This window comes from Bos indicus x Bos taurus, chromosome X (assembly GCF_003369695.1).
Source record: "Bos indicus x Bos taurus breed Angus x Brahman F1 hybrid chromosome X, Bos_hybrid_MaternalHap_v2.0, whole genome shotgun sequence".
Taxonomy (NCBI): Eukaryota; Metazoa; Chordata; class Mammalia; order Artiodactyla; family Bovidae; genus Bos; species Bos indicus x Bos taurus.
In genome coordinates, this window is record NC_040105.1 from 107236227 (window position 1) to 107253040 (window position 16814).

The window sequence follows — 16814 nt, forward strand, 5'->3', positions numbered from 1 at the left end:
TTTAAAAAATAAAAAATAAAGAGATTACTATCAGCAATTATATGCCAATAAAATGGAAAACTTGGAAGAAATGGACAAATTCTTATAAAAGTACAACTTTCCAAAACTGAAACAGGAAGAAATAGATAATCTTAACAAACCCATCACAAGCACAAAAATTGAAACTGTAATCAGAAATCTTCCATCAAACAAAAGCCCAGGTCCAGACGGCTTCACAGCTGAAAATAAACAAATGGGACCTAATTAAAATTAAAAGCTTCTACACAACAAAGGAAACTCTAAGCAAGGTGAAAAGACAACCTTCAGAATGGGAGAAAATAATAGAAAATGAAGCAACTGACAAAGAATTAATCTCAAAAATATGAAAGCAACACCTGCAACTCAATTCCAGAAAAATAATCGACCCAATCAAAAAATGGGCCAAAGACCTAAACAGACATTTCTCCAAAGACATACAGATGGCTAACAAACACATGAAAAGATGCTCAACATCACTCATTATCAGAGAAATGCAAATCAAAACACAGTGAGGTACCATTTCATGCCAGTCAGAATGGCTGCTATCCAAAAGTCTACAAGCAATAAATGCTGGATAGGGTGTGGAGAAAAGGGAACCCTCTTACACTGTTGGTGGGAATGCAAACTAGTACAGCCACTATGGAGAACAGTGTGGAGATTCCTTAAAAAACTGGAAATAGAACTGCCATACGACCCAGCAATCCCACTGCTGAGCATACACACTGAGGAAACCAGAATTGAAAGAGACATGTGTACCCCAATGTTCATCGCAGCACTGTTTATAATAGCCAGGACATGGAAGCAACCTAGATGTCCATCAGCAGACAAATGGATAAGAAAGCTGTGGTACATATACACAATGGAGTATTACTCAGCCATTAAAAAGAATACATTTGAATCAATTCTAATGAGGTGGATGAAACTGGAGCCTATTATACACAGTGAAGTAAGCCAGAAAGAAAAACACCAATACAGTATACTAACGCATATATATGGAATGCGGATGGGGAACATATGTACATCTGTGGTGGATTCATGTTGATGTATGGCAAAACCAATACAATATTGTAAAGTAATTAGCCTCCAATTTTATATTAAAAAAAGAAAACTATAGGACATCGATAAAGAAATTGAAAACAGAAAAGAAAAATATCCTATGCTCACGCATCAGGAAAAATATTTTTAAAATATTTTCTACTGGGCCCAAGAGCCTAGAATCCCATTCTCCACAGCAAGAGAGGCCACTTCCAAGAGAACACCACATACTGTAACTAGGAGTAGCCCCACCACTACAACTAGACAAAGCCTGTGCACAACAAAGACACAGTGCAGCCAAAATTAAAAATAATACAAAAAATAGCTTTTAATAAAAAAGTGTATCAACAAAAGAAAAAATAATGTTGACTTTATAAAATTAAAAATGTCTACTCTATGGGAGACCTTATTCATAAAACCAAAAGACAAAGTACATACTGCATGCATGCTCAGTTGCTTCAGTCATGTGCTACTCTTTGTGACCCTATGGACTGTAGCCTGCCAGGCTCCTCTGTCCATGGAATTCCCCAGACAAGAATACTGGAGTGGACTGCCACACCCTCCTCCAGGGGATCCACCCAGCCCAGAGGTTAAACCCACATCTTCTATGTCTCCTGCATTTGCAAGTAGGTTCTTTATCACTAGTGCCATTTGCAAAACACATATCTGAAAAAGGATCTGAATCAAATTATACCAAACGACCTCTTTAAAATTTGTTAAAGATTGAAATATACAGCTGGCCAAAGAAGATAAAGAGAGAGTAAACAAGCATAAAAGAAGTCATTCAAGATGCTGGTGGAATGCATGGACAGTCAACTTTGGAGGACAGCTTGGCACTTTTCTCCAAATATAAATAGTCTCATCTTAGGATCCAAGAAGTGTACCTCTTGTATTTAGACAACTGCTTTGCAAAACTGTGAAGTAAAATCTCGCCTCAAGTAATGTACAAGAGCTCTATGCATAATAGTTAAAAACTTAAAGATATCAGGATGTCCTTCCACAGATGCATTCATAAGTAAATTAGGACACAGACATGTCAAGGGGAGCACAAAACAGGACACCTAAAATATGCCCATTTGACAAAAGGATTATTTTGAACTGATTAATTTTAGAAAACAGCAGCACCAGGAGAATCTTGGAAAACCAAGTAGAAATGCCATTTTATGAAGCAAATTTACATTTATTAATGATATCTCCATCTGTAAGGGTGTGTCCCTCTCTGGGCTAGGAATTGGATGATGACTAAATATCAAGAAAAGCTTGTCTAAGGAATGGACCTGTATGTTATTCTGCAAAACCACCATACCCTTATTTACTGTGCTTCACCTAATAATCTCCCTTAAATGGCTTCTTCCATTCCCTAACCTTCTCCTTTCATTCTTTTTTTTTAAATTTTATTTTATTTTTAAACTTTACATAATTGTATTAGTTTTGCCAAATATCAAAATGAATCATGTATACCTGTGGTGGATTCATTTTGATCCTTTCATTCTTAATTGGTGACAGCATTTAAAGCAAAGTCTTGGGCCATTTCTTGGACCAGTCTTGCAACGTAAAAGTCAAGAGATACCTGGAGTGTTACTCCAGGCAAATGTGGCCTTGGAGCACCAAATGAATCAGGACAAAGGGTAACAGAGTTTTGACAAGAGAACACACTGATCATAGCAAACACCCTCTTCCAACAACAGAAGAGAAGACTCTACACAAGGACATGACCAGATGGTCAATACCAAAATCATACTGATTTTATTCTTTGCAGCCAAAGATGGAGAAGCTCTATACAGTCAGGGAAAACAAGAATGGGAGCTGACTGGAGCCCAGATCATGAACTCCTTATTGCAAAATTCAGACTTAAATTGAAGAAAGTACAGAAAATCACTAGACCATTCAGGTATGACCTACATCAAATCCCTTATGATTATCCAGTGGAAGTGAGAAATAGATTCAAGGGATTATATCTGATAGACAGAGTGTCTGAAGAACTATGAATGGAGATTTGTGACATTGTACAGGAGGCAGTGATCAAGACCACCCACAAGAAGAAGAAATGCAAAAAGGTAAAATGGTTGTCTGAGGAGGTCTTACAAATAGCTGAGGAAAGCAGAGAAGTTAAAGGCAAAGGAGAAAGGAGAAAATACCCATTTGAATGCAGAGTTCCAAAGAATAGCAAGGAGAGATAAGAAAGCCTTCCTCAGGGATCAGTGCAAAGAAATAGAGGAAAACAATAGAATGGGAAAGACCAGAGATCTCTTCAAGAAAATAAAAGATACCAAGGGAACATTTCATGCAAAGATGGGCACAATAAAGGACAGAAATGGTAGAGAACTAAAAGAAGCAGGAGATAATAAGAAGAGTTGGCAACAATACACAGGAGAACTATACCAAAAAAGATCTTCATGACCCAGATAATCATGATGGTATTATCACTCACCTAGAGCCAGACATCCTGGAATGTGAAGCCAAGGGGGCCTGTGGAAGCATCACTACAAACAAAGCTAGTGGAGGTGATGCAATTCCAGTTGAGCTATTTCAAATCCTAAAAGACGATGCTGTTAAGGTGCTGCACTCTGTATGCCAGCAAATTTGGAAAACTCAGCTGCGGCACAGGACTAGAAAAGGTTGTCAGTTTTCATTCCAATCCCAAAGAAGGGCAATGCCAAAGAATGTTTAAACTACCACATAATTGTACTTATCTCACATGCTAGCAAAGTAATGCTCAAAATTCTCTAAGCCAGGCTTCAACAGTACATGAGCCATGAACGTCCATATGTTCAAGCTGGATTTAGAAAAGGCAGAGGAATGAAAGGCAAAATTGCCAGCATCTCTGTTGGATCATCAAAAAGACAAACGAGTTTCAGAAAAACATCTACTTCTGCTTTATTGACTATGCCAAAGCCTTAGGCCAATTGATGCTTTTGAACTGTGTTGTTGGAGAAGACATTTGAGAGTCCTTTGGACTGCAAGGAGATCCCACCAATCCATCCTAAAGGAAATCAGTCCTGAAGATTCTTTGGAATGATCAATGCTGAAGCTGAAACTCCAATACTCTGGTCACCTGATGTGACGAACAGACTCGAAAAAACTCTGATGCTGGCAAAGACTGAAGGAGGGAGGAGAAGGGGACGACAGAGGATGAAATGATTGGATGGCATCACTGACTGGATGGACATGAGTTTGAGCAAGCTCTGGGAGCTGAGCGACCAAACTGAAACAGAAAATCTACATGGCCTTGGGTTTGTCCTGTGTATCACGAGCTTTTGAGTTTTAACACACAGCCTGTCAGTCCATAAAATAAAATTATTGTGGACTTTGTAAAATTAAGGAGATCTATTCTGAAAGACTTAATTCATAAAATCAAGAAAATAATCCCACTTAAAATTTCATCTCCCAGAAAAGCTAGGAAGTCAACCAAGGACTTCAAAGACCTACAAGCTAAAAACTGCAAGACACTGATCAATGCAACTAAACAACACAAAGATATATCCCAAGATAATGGGTAAAAATTTCGTTAAGATGTCTCTTCTAACCAAAGCAATGTACACATTTATGTGATCACTATCAACATTTCAGTGACATTTTTCAGATAAACAAAAGCAATCTTAACATGTGTGTGGTCACAAAAGACTCAGAAAAGCCCAAGTGATCCTGAGAAAGGAGAACAGGTTGGTGTTATCTCCCTCCTTGACTTCAATCCACATTACGCACCTAAAGGCACCACAGGATGTGTGGAACTGGCTCAGAGACAGGCACAGAGATCAGAGAGCTCAGAAATAAATCTACAGGCAGGGCATGTGGTTAGTTACTTCACAAGAAAGGAGTCAAGAACATACACCAAGGAAAGGGCAGTCCCCTCAATAAACTATGCTGGGGAAAATGGATACCACACACCAAGGAACAACACTGGAAATCATTATATATCACAGGCAAAAACTGACTGAAAAAACACAGCTTTCCACATCAAGCCCTAACAGTCCTGGGTCCTCTGAAGACAGACACTCAGCAACAGCCACACACAGAAAGTTTCTTCCCAATTTTCCTCACCTTTTCCTTTAGCGGTACCTCCCTGCAGGTCCTGAGGAAATCAGACTCCTCTCAGACTCGATGGAACCCCACAATGTACCAAAGATGAAGCCCCAGAAGGTCCTGAGGAACCCAAGCTCCTGTCAGCCTGAACTGAAGCCCACAATGTCCCAAAGCTATAATGGGTCCTGAGGGGCCAGACTCCCATCATCCTGGACTGAACTCCAAAATGTATCAAAGCTGAAATCCCACTGGATCATGAGAAGACCGGACTCCCATCAGCTTGAACTGAACCCCACAATGTACAACACTAAAGCTCCAGTGGGTCCTCCATGGCCAGATTCCTATCTCGCTGAACTGAACCCCACAAAGTCCCAAAGCTGAAACCCCAGTGGGTCCTGAAAAGACAAGCCTTCTGTCAGCCTGAACTGAACCCCAGAAAGTCCTAAATCTGAAGCACCAGCAGGTCCTGAGGAGACCAGACTCCCATCACCCTTGATTGAACCCCAAAATGTATCAAAGCTGAAACCCCAGTGGGTCCTGAGAAGACCAGGCTCCTATCAGCTTGAACTGAACACCACAATGTTTCTAAGTCAAAGCCCCAGTGGGTCCTCAGTGACCAGACTCCCATCTCCCTGAACTGAACCCCACAATGTCCCAAAGTGGAAATCCCAGTGGGTCCTGAAAAGACCAGACTTCTGTAAGCTTGAACTGAACCCCACAAAGTCCCAAAGCTGAAAATCCAACAGGTCCTGAGGAGACCAGACTCCCATCAGCCTGAGCTAACCCTACAATGTCCCAAAGCCAAAGCCATAATGGGTCCTGAGTGGCCAGACTCCCATCACCATGGATTGAACCTCAAAATGTATCAAGACTGAAACACCAGTGGGTCCTGAGGAGACCAGGCTCCCGTCAGATTGAATTGAACCCCACAGTGTCCCAAAGCCAAAGCCCCAATAGGTCCTCAGTGGCTAGAACCCCATCAGCCTGAACTGAACCCCACAAAGTCCCAAAGCTGAAACACAAATGAGTCCTGAGGAGACTTATCAGCCTGAAGTGAACCCCACAATGTTTAAAAGCCAAAACCCAAGCAGGTCCTGAGGAGACCAGGCTGCCTATCTCCCTGAACTGAACACCACAAAGTCCCAAAGCTGAAGCACCAGCAGGTCTTTAGAAGACTAGACTCCCATCTCCCTGAACTGAAGCCCACAATGTCCCAAAGCTGAAGCCCCAGTGGGTCCTGAGGAGACAATATTCCATCAGCCTGAACTGAACCCCACAATGTCCCAAAGCTGAAATCACATGGGTCCTGTGGTGACCCATCTCCTGTCAGCCTGAGCTGAACTTCACACTGTCCCTAAGCTGAAGTCCCAGTGGGTCCTGAGGAGACCAGAGTCCTGTCAGTGGCCACCCACAGCCACTGGAAGTGCTCCAGCAGAGCGGGGAGTTCCCCTAGAGGTGAGGGGAGTGTCAGGGACACAGGCTGTGCATTATCATGGACAGGCATGATTAAGCAGGTATGCAGGGGGCAGGACAAGGGTGAGGGAGACAAGCTCCAGCTCCGAGTATTGTAAATCTCCACTTTCTGAGACTGTGTGACCTAGGTGATCCAGACTTTGCAAGGAGCAAGCTGAGTTACAGAGGCAGTAGGAGCAGGAGGTGATGTAAAATTTTAACATTTCCTCTTCAGGTTCAGGAACACGGAGGCCTCCCAGGTTCCCAGTTCCTTGTGCCCCAGTGACTGTCAGCTCCTCCTCCAGGGTGCATGGCCAACTCCCACACTACGTCCGCTCTATAGCCAAGGCCCTGGCCCAAGCCTAACCCCTCCATCAGGCCCTGACGAAGCTCCCTGCCCCCACAGTGCATCTCACATCCCACTGCAAAGTGGTCTTTTTGAAGTCTGAACAAGACCATGCCCCTCTACTCCCTGTGATTCACCTCACCTGATGAAGCCAGGCCTTCATACGTTCCAGGGGACTGCAAGTAACTCATTCTCTCCAGACTCCACCTGTGTGGCTGCTGTCTATGCCCGTCTATATGGGCCTGTGATGATCTCCTAAAATGAGGGTTATTTTATACAGAGAGAATGGGGTGAATGATGGCCAAACAAAGATGCATCCTCCCAGAACAAGGCCATATCTGGGCAAAGGTTCTTTGTAGATGTAGTTAAGGATATCCATATAAGCTCATGTAGGGTTAGGATGATCTTCAATCCAACTGACAGAGTCCTTTGAAGAGACGAAAGAGGACACAGAGGGGAAGCCTCTTAAAGGCGGAGGCAGAGATGGGAGGGAGGGGGCCACAAGCCCAGGGCTGCAGTGAAAAAGAAAAAAGAGAAATGATTTTCTTTTCTTTGCTGAGAGCAAAGAAGATAAAGATAACAGTGAGCAGGCTTAATCTCTCCTAGATTTTCCTTACTGCTCCTAATCTGTACTCTTTAACTAAGTTTGCTTTTGTGCCCCCTAACTCTACTTGACCTACACCCTGCACCTATTCTCCTTTGACCTCATGCTACTTACACCCTGGTGCTTGCCTTTACCACCCTTGTAGTTTTCCAACCCTTGTAGATTTCCAACCCTTGTAGACTGCCCCTTGTAGGTTTCCTTCTTTTTGCATTTCAGAAAGAAAGCAGCAGTGCAATGAACCAGAGACAAACAGACCTAGTTACTGGGCTACCTGATACCAGCTCTGCTTTTTGTGGAGTTTTATTGCTGTTGTTATTTCATAATTCTGTTTATTTATTTATTGTCTATTTTTGCCTGTACTGGGTCTTTGTTGCTGCACAGACTTTCCTCTAGTTGAGGAGACTGTGGGCTTCTCTTTTGTGCAGTGTGAGGGGTTCTGAGCCTGTGCTCGAAGCCTCGGAGCCACAACTGCTGAGCCCATGTGTTGCAACTACAGAAGCCTGCATACTCTGGAGCCTGTGCTCCACAAAGAGAGAAGACACCACAATGAGAAGCCCTCACACCACAAGTAAGAGTAGCCCCCACTCTCTGAAAATAGAGAAAACCTGGGCACAGCAACAACGACAGTGCAGCCAAAAATAGATAAATGAAATAAACAAGATAAATCAACACTTTAAAAATGAAAGTAAAATAAATACTCAACAATGACCTACTGTATAGCACAGGCATCTACACAGAACACTTTGTAATAACCTATAAGGGGAAAGATGTCAGGGTAAAAGGATGTGTACTCATCTTCTCCTGCGAGAACTCCAAAATTGCAACTCACTGCTAAACAACCATCAACAGGATAATGTTGAGGCACCACAGAGACTTACCAGACCTTCCTTTGAATGTTTGAGTGTCTTCTGCGGAAGCACGGGTCTGCAGTGACCTGCCACATGGAAAGGGGCTCTGGCTGCAGCAGACCTGGGGCACTTAGCATGTGGCATAAGCTCTCTTGGAGGATGTTGCCATTAGCTCGACCACAGAGCTGCCGAGCAGACAACACACAAACTGCAGAACAATTATATCAAAGAAATTCTCACACTGTTAAGAAAGTTCTAGGACCCACAACAGATTTCCCAAACTGGGGATCTAGCAAAGGGACTGAGAACCTCCACAGAATTAAACTTTGGAAGCCAGAAGGATTAGATTACAGAACTTGCACAGGACTGGGGAAACAGACTCTTGGAGGGCACAAAAAAACCTTGTGTGCAGCAGGAGCCAGGAGAAAGGAGGAGTGTCCCCACATGAGACTGAGTTAGAATCTGCTGTGAGAATCCAGGAGTGTCTGGTGGAAGCGTGGGTCAACATTTTGGCCTCAGGCCAAACAATAGGGAGGGAACACAGTCTCCTGCATCTATAGAAAATTGGATTAAAGATTACTGAGGATGGCCCCACCAATCAGATCAAGGCTCAGTTTCCCCTACAGTCATTGTCTCCCATCAGGAAGCTTCCATAACTCTCTGATCCTTATTCATAAGGGGGCAGACAGAATGAAAATCACAGTCATAGAAAACTAACCAAACTGATCCCATGGACTACAGCCTTATCTAACTCAATGAAACTATGAGCCATGCGGTGTATGGCCACCGAAGATGAACGGGTCATGGTGGAGTGTTCTGACAAAATGTGGTCCACTGGAGAAGGGAATGGAAACCACTTCAGTATTCTTGCCTTGAGAACCCCATTAATGGTATGAAAAGGCAAAAAGATGTGACACTGAGAGATGAACTCCCCAGGTCTGTAGGTGCCCAATATGCTACTGGAGAAGAGTGGAGAAATAACTCGGGAAAGAATGAAGAGACAGAGCAAAAGTGAAAACAGTGCCCAGTTGTGGATGTGACTGGTGATGGAAGTAAAATCTGATGCCAAAAAGAACAATATTCCATAGCAACCTATAATGTTAGTTCTATGATCGTGGTAAATTGGATGTGGTCAAATAGGAAATGGCAAGAGTGAACACTGACATTTTAAGAATCAGTGAACTAAAATGGACTGGAATGGGCAAATTTAACTCAGATGATCATTGCATCTACTACTGTGGGCAAGAATCCCTTAGAAGACATGCAGTAGCCCTCATAGTCAACAAGAGTAAAAAATGCAGTACTTGCGTGCAATCTCAAGAAGGACAGAATGATTTCTGTTCGTCTCCAAGGCAAACCATTTGACACCACAGTAATCCAAGTCTATGCCCCAACCACTAATTCCAAAGAAGCTGAAGTTGAATGGTTCTATGAGGACCTACAAGACCTTCTAAAACTAATACCAAAAAAAGATGTGCTTTTCATTATAGGGGACTGCAATGCAAAAGTAGGAAGTCAACCAGACTATACTACAAAGCTACAGTCATCAAGACAGTATGGCACTGGCACAAGGATAGAAATATAGATCAACAAAACAAAATAGAGAGCTCAGAGAAGAATCCCTGCACCTATGGACACCTTACCTGTGACAAAGTAGGCAAAAATATACAATGGAGAAAAGACAATCTCTTTAACAAGTGGTGCTGAGAAAACTGGTCAACTGCCTGTAAAAGAATGAAATCAGAACACTTTCTAAGACCACACACAAAAGTAAACTCAAAATGGATTAAAGATCTACATGTAAGACCAGAAACTGTAAAACTCCCAGAAGAAAACATAGGCAGAATACTCTCTGACATAAATCACAGCAAGATCCTCTATTGCCCACTTCTCAGAGTAATGGAAATAAAAGCAAAAATAAACACACAGGACCTAATTAAATGTAAATGTTTTTGCACAACGAAGGAAACTATGAGCAAGGTGAAAAGACAGCCTTCAGAATGGGAGAAAATAATAGCAACCGAAACAACTGACAAAGAATCAATCTCCAAAACATACAAACAGCACATGCAGCTCAATACCCGAAAAATAAATGACCCAATCAAAAAATGGGCCAAAGAACTAAACAGACATTTCTCCAAAGAAGACATACAGATGGCTAATAAACACATGAAAAGATGCTCAACATCACTCACTATCAGAGACATGCAAATCAAAACTACTTTGAGGGACCATCTCACCCCAGTCAGAATGGCTCTCATCTGAAAGTCTACAAACAATAAATGCTGGAGATGGTATGGAGAAAAGGGAACCTTCTTACACTGTTGCTGGGAATGCAAATTAGTACAGCCATTATGGAGAATAGCATGGACACTTCTTAAAAAACTCGAAATAGAACTGCCATAGAACCAAGCAATCCAACTGCTGGGCAAACACACCAAGGAAACCAGAATTGAAAGAGACGCCCACACCACAGTGTTCATTGCAGCAATCCTTACAGTAGCTAGGGTATGAAATCAACCTAGATGTCTATAGACAGATGAATGGTTACAAAAGTTGTAGTATATATACACAATGGAATATCACTCAGCTATTTAAAAGAACACATTTGAGCCAGTTCAAATGAGGTGGAAGAAACTGGAGCCTGTTATTCAGAGTGAAGTAAGTCAGAAAGAAAAACACCAATACAGAATATTAACGCATATATATGGAATTTAGAAAGATGGTAACACCGACCCTAAACACAAGAGCAAAAGAGACACAGATATAAAGAACAGACTTTTGGACTCTGTGGGAGCAGGGGAGGGTGGGATGATAGGACAGAATAGCATTGAAACATGTATATTATCATATATGAAATAGACAACCAGTCCAAGTTCGATGCATGAAACAGGGCACTCAAAGCTGGTGTACTGGGACAACCCAGAGGGATGGGATGGGGAGGGAAGTGGGAGGGTGGTTTGGGACAGGGGGACACATGTACACCAGTGGCTGACTCATGTCAATGTATGGGAAAAACCACCACAATATTGTAAAGTCATCATCCTGTAATTAAAATAAATAAATTATTTTTTTAAGTAGGAAGCCAAGAGATACCTGGAGTAACAGGCACATTTCACCTTGGAGTACAAAATTAAGCTGCTGCTGCTGCTAAGTCACTTCAGTCATGTCTGACTCTGTGCGACCCCATAGATGGCAGCCCACCAGGCTCCTCTGTCCCTGGGATTCTCCAGGCAAGAACACTGGAGTGGGTTGCCATTTCCTTCTCCAATGCATGAAAGTGAAAAGTGAAAGTGAAGTCACTCAGTCGTGCCTGACTCTTAGCGACCCCATGGACTTCAGCCTACCAGGCTCCTCCGTCCATGGGATTTTCCAGGCAAGAGTACTGGAGTGGGGTGTCACTGCCTTCTCTGAAGATTAAGCAGAGCAAAGGTTAAAAGAGTTGTGCAAAGAAAACGCACTGGTCATAGCAAACTCCATCTTCCAACAACCCAAGAGAAGACCCTACACGTGGACATCACAAGATGGTCAATATCAAAATCAGACTGATTATGTTCTTTGCAGTCAAAGATGGAGAAGCTCTGTAGAGTCAGCAAAAACAAGACCGGGAGCTGACTGTGGCTCATATCATGACATCCTTATTGCAAAATTCAGACTTCAATTGATGAAAGTAGGGAAAACCCCCTAGGCCATTCAGGTATGACCTAAATCAAATCCCTTATGATTATACAGTGGAAGGGACAAATATATTCAAGGGATTAGATCTGGTCAACAGAGTGTCTGAAGAACTATGGACGGAGGTTCCTAACATTGTACAGGAGGCCATGGTCAAAATCATCCACCAAAATGAAATGCAGAAAGGCAAAGGTGTTGTCTGAGGAGGCCTCACAAATAGTTGAGAAAAGAAGAGAAGCTAAAGGCAAAGGAGAAAAGGAAAAAGACACACCCATCTGAATGTAGAGTTTCATACAATAGCAAGGAGATATAAGAAAACGTCTTAGGTGAACAATGTAAAAAGAAAGAGGAAAACAACAGAACGGGAAAGAATAGAGATCTATTTAAGAAAATTAGAGATACCAAGGGAACATTTCATGCAAAGATGGGCACAGAAAAGGAAATAAATGCTATGGGCCATTTCTGAAGCAGTAGATATTAAGAAGAGGTGGCAGGATTACACAGAAGAACTATACAAAAGAGATCTTAATGACCCAGAGAACCACGATGGTGTTATTAGTCATCTAGAGCCAGACATTCAGGAAAGCGATATCAAATGGTCCTTAGGAAGCATCACTATGAACAAAGCTAGTGGAGGTGATGGAAGTCCAACTGAGCTATTTCAAGTCCTAAAAAATAATGCTGTTAAGTGCTGCCCTTAATATGCCAGCAAATTTTGAAACCTCAGCAGTGGCCACAGGACTGGAAAAGGTCAGTTTTCATTTCATTCCCAAAGAAAGGAACTGCCAAAGAATGTTCAAACTATTGCACAATTGTCCTCATCTAACATGTTAGCAAACTAATGCTCAAAATTCTCCAAGTGAGGTTTCAACATACGTGAACCAAGAACTTCTAGATGTTCAAGCTGGATTTAGCAAAGGGAAAGGACCTTAGATCACATTTCCAACATCCACTGGATCATAGAAAAAGTAAGAGAGTCCAGAAAAACATCTACTTCTGATTTATTGACTAGGCCAAAGCCTTTGACTGTGTGGATCACAACAAACTGTTGGAAAATTCCCAAAAGATGGGAATACCAGACCACCTTACCTGCCTCCTGCAAAATCTGTATGAAGGTCAAGAAGCAACAGTTAGAACCAGACATGGAACAACGGACTGGTTCTAAATTAGGAAAAGCATATGTCAAGGTTGTATATTGTCACCATGTTTAATTAGGTGTGGAGTACATCATGCAAAATGCTGGACTGCATGAAGCACAAGCTGGAATCAAGATTGCCAAGAGAAATATCAATAAACTCAGATATGCAGATGACACCATCCTTATGACAGAAAGTGAAGCAGAATGAAAGAGCCTCTTGACTAAAGTGAAAGAGGAGAGTCAAAAGGCTGACTTAAAACTCAACATTCAGAAAACAAAGATTACGGCATTTGTTTCCATCACTTCATGGCAAATAGGGAAACAATGGAAACAGTGAGAGACTTTATTTTCTTGGGCTCCAAAATCCCTGGAAATGTGACTGCAGCCATAACATTCAAAGACGCTTGCTCCTTGGAAGAAAAGCTCTAAGCAACCTAGAGAGCATATTCAAAAGCAGAGACATTACCTTGCCGACAAAGTTCCATCTAGTCAAAGCTATGGTTTTTCCAGTAGTCATGTATGGAAGTGAGAGTTGGACTACAAAGAAAGCTGAGTGCCCAAGAATTGATCCCTTTGAACTTTGGTGTTGGAGAAGACTCTTGAGAGTCCCTTGGACTGCAAGGAGATCCAACCAGTCCATCCTAAAGGAAATCAGTCCTGAAGATTCATTAGAAGGACTGATACTGAAGCTGAAGCTCCAATACTTTGGCCACCTGATGCAAAGAACTGACTCATTGGCAAAGACCCCGATGCTGGGAGAGATTGAAGGTGGGAGGAGAAGGGGATGACATAAGATGATGGATTGGATTGGATTACCATCTCTATGGACACAAGTTGAGCAAGCTCTGGTAGTTAGTGATGGATCGGGAGCCTGGCGTACTGCGGTCCTTGGGATCACAAAAAGTCACACACGACTGAGCGACAGAACTGAACTGATAAGGGAAAAGAATATTAAGAAGAATAGATATCTATATCTACACCAGACCAGCTGGAACATAAGGGATGCTGATGGTGACTGGTTCTGACTCTCAGGACTTCAATCAACTGAAGCTTGGAGTCTCGCACAGCCCAAGACCCTTAATAAACATGCCTGTAAAGGTAAACTGTTAGTCACTCACTCGTGTCTGACTCTTTGCAACACCATGGACCACCAGGCTCCTCTGTCCATGGGACTCTCCAGGCAAGAATACTGGAGTGCTTTGCCATGCCCTCCTGTGGGGATCTTCCCCACCTAGGGATTGAACCTGGGTCTTCTGCTGTGGGCAGATTGTTTACGGTCTGAGCCACCATGGAAGCCTCAACATGCCTGTTCCCATAGATTAAAGCTTCCCCACCTTTGCGCTTTAGACAGACAGTGCTCCAGAAAGCTGCATGGTGTTCTCCATAGTCCTGCAAGTAATACACTTTTCCTTCCCATGAGCTTTGGCTGGGTTGTATCTTCTGGCTCAACACCACCATGAGATGAATTCACTTTTCTGGTAACATTTCTCCATCCAGACTCCCAACCACCACTTGATACTAATTCTACAGTCAGTCCTCTTGCTTCCAATACATGGAAATCACCTTTTTGTTCTGTGAGCAATCTAGGTAAGGGCCAGAAACAGTGTCCTTATTTTATCTTGAGATGCCAGTAGGGGTCAAGCAAACTCATCTCTGTGGATCCATTGTCCTCCACTTCAATGCCTCGTTTTACAGAAAACACTTGCAAGGCTTTGAGTTTTTATTTATACCTGATTTTTGAAGGCTTTTGATACCTACATTAAATATACAGACTACTCATAAATGCTACTTCTACTTTGAGATTAAAAATCCTCCAAGTTTTTCTAACTTTCTTATTCCATGTGTTGCATTTAAATGTTTGACCATATGTTGTTTATCTTGTGTCTCATCAGAATTTAGTTAATTACACAGTTTTCCCCTGAATAATGCAGTACTCACCACATAGAAGCAATGGCACCACTCCAGTACTCTTGCCTGGAAAATTCCATGGACGGAGGAGCCTGGTAGGCTGCAGTCCATGGAGTCGCTAAGAATTGGACACGACTGAGCGACTTCATTTTCACTTTTCACTTTCATGCATTGGAGAAGGAAATGGCAACCCCCTCCAGTATTCTTGCCTGGAGAATCCCAGGGACAGAGGAGCCTGGTGGGCTGCCGTCTATGGGGTCGCACAGAGTCGGACACGACTGAAGCGACTTAGCAGCAGCAGCAGCACCACATAGAGGGAGAAGGCAATGGCGACCCACTCCAGTACTCTTGCCTGGAAAATCCCATGGACGGGGGAGCCTGGTGGGCTGTGGTCCATGGGGTCGCTAAGAGTCGGACACGACTGAGCGACTTCACTTTCACTTTTCACTTTCATGCATTGGAGAAGGAAATGGCAACCCGCTACAGTGTTCCTGCCTGGAAAATCCCAGGGATGGAGGAGCCTGGTGGGCTGCCGTCTACGGGGTCGCACAGAGTTGGACACGACTGAAGCGACTTAGCAGCTGCAGCACCACATAGAGTGCTTCCCCAAACTAGATTTGACCAGGTATTACATAGGCCTAGGAGAAAATTCGGGAGCATGACTACAGTCTGGTGGAGTCGTGATTACAGTTGAGGGCACTGGAAGGAAACATCCAGCCTGAAGACAACACGCCCACTGGAAGATCCAGGCCTAAGAGGTCATGCCTGAAAACAAGGAAAGAAATCGGCCAAGATGTGCCTGCGCACTGGAGGCTTCTTGACTGACACGCCCCCGAGAAGCCATTTCCCCAGTGTTTGGGTGGGGCCTCCTTCGCTCTCTGCACCCTCCCAGTGCCTATTGGCTGGACTGCCTCACTTGCGGCACTGATTGGTCGCTTGTGCCTGGAACCGTACAAGACGGCTGCGCCCCCTTCATTTTGCCTCAGCGCGGGAGGATTAACCGCTAAGCTGTTATCGCGATACGGGCCGGGGTCGGAAGTGCCGCAGAACAGCGAGGAGACTGAACGGAACGCACGCTGTGCAACCTTCGTAAACCCTCAGAGTGACGGCTTCTAATTCCAGGGTGAGAGGCCCCAAATCCCATCAGCTTTGAGGAACCTGGGTCCTAACCTGAGAGCTTGCAATTCATCAGCTTCAGGGACTCCAAGTCCCTTCACTGGCAGAAACACTGAATACCCTAGTGCTGCAACTCTCAAATACCTAGAGTAACCCCAGTTCCCTTCAGCCTGCTGCTGCTGCTGCTAAGTTGCTTCAGTCGTATCTGACTCTGTGCAACCCCATAGACGGCAGCCCACCAGGCTCCTCTGTCCCTGGGATTCTCCAGGCAAGAATACTGGAGTGGGTTGCCATTTCCTTCTCCAATGCATGCAAGTGAAAAGTGAAAGTGCAGTCGCTCAGTCGTGTCCAACTTTAGCGACCCCATGGACTGGAGCCTACCAAGCTCCTCCGTCCATGGGATTTTCCAGGCAAGAGTACTGGAATGGGGTGCTATTGCCTTCTCCACCTGTCAGCTTGAGGCACCCTGAAAATAGCACCCACAGAGAGACCAAATTTCCTTAATCTCAGAGAGCCTGAATACCTCAGCCTGGGAGCTCTTAAAACTCTTCGTCCTCAAGACCCCCACTGTCCTGCCTGTCAAAGACTTAAAGCCCCTTAATAAGAAACCTCCAATTTTCTCAGCCTCAAAGATCCCAAGTTCTCTCACCC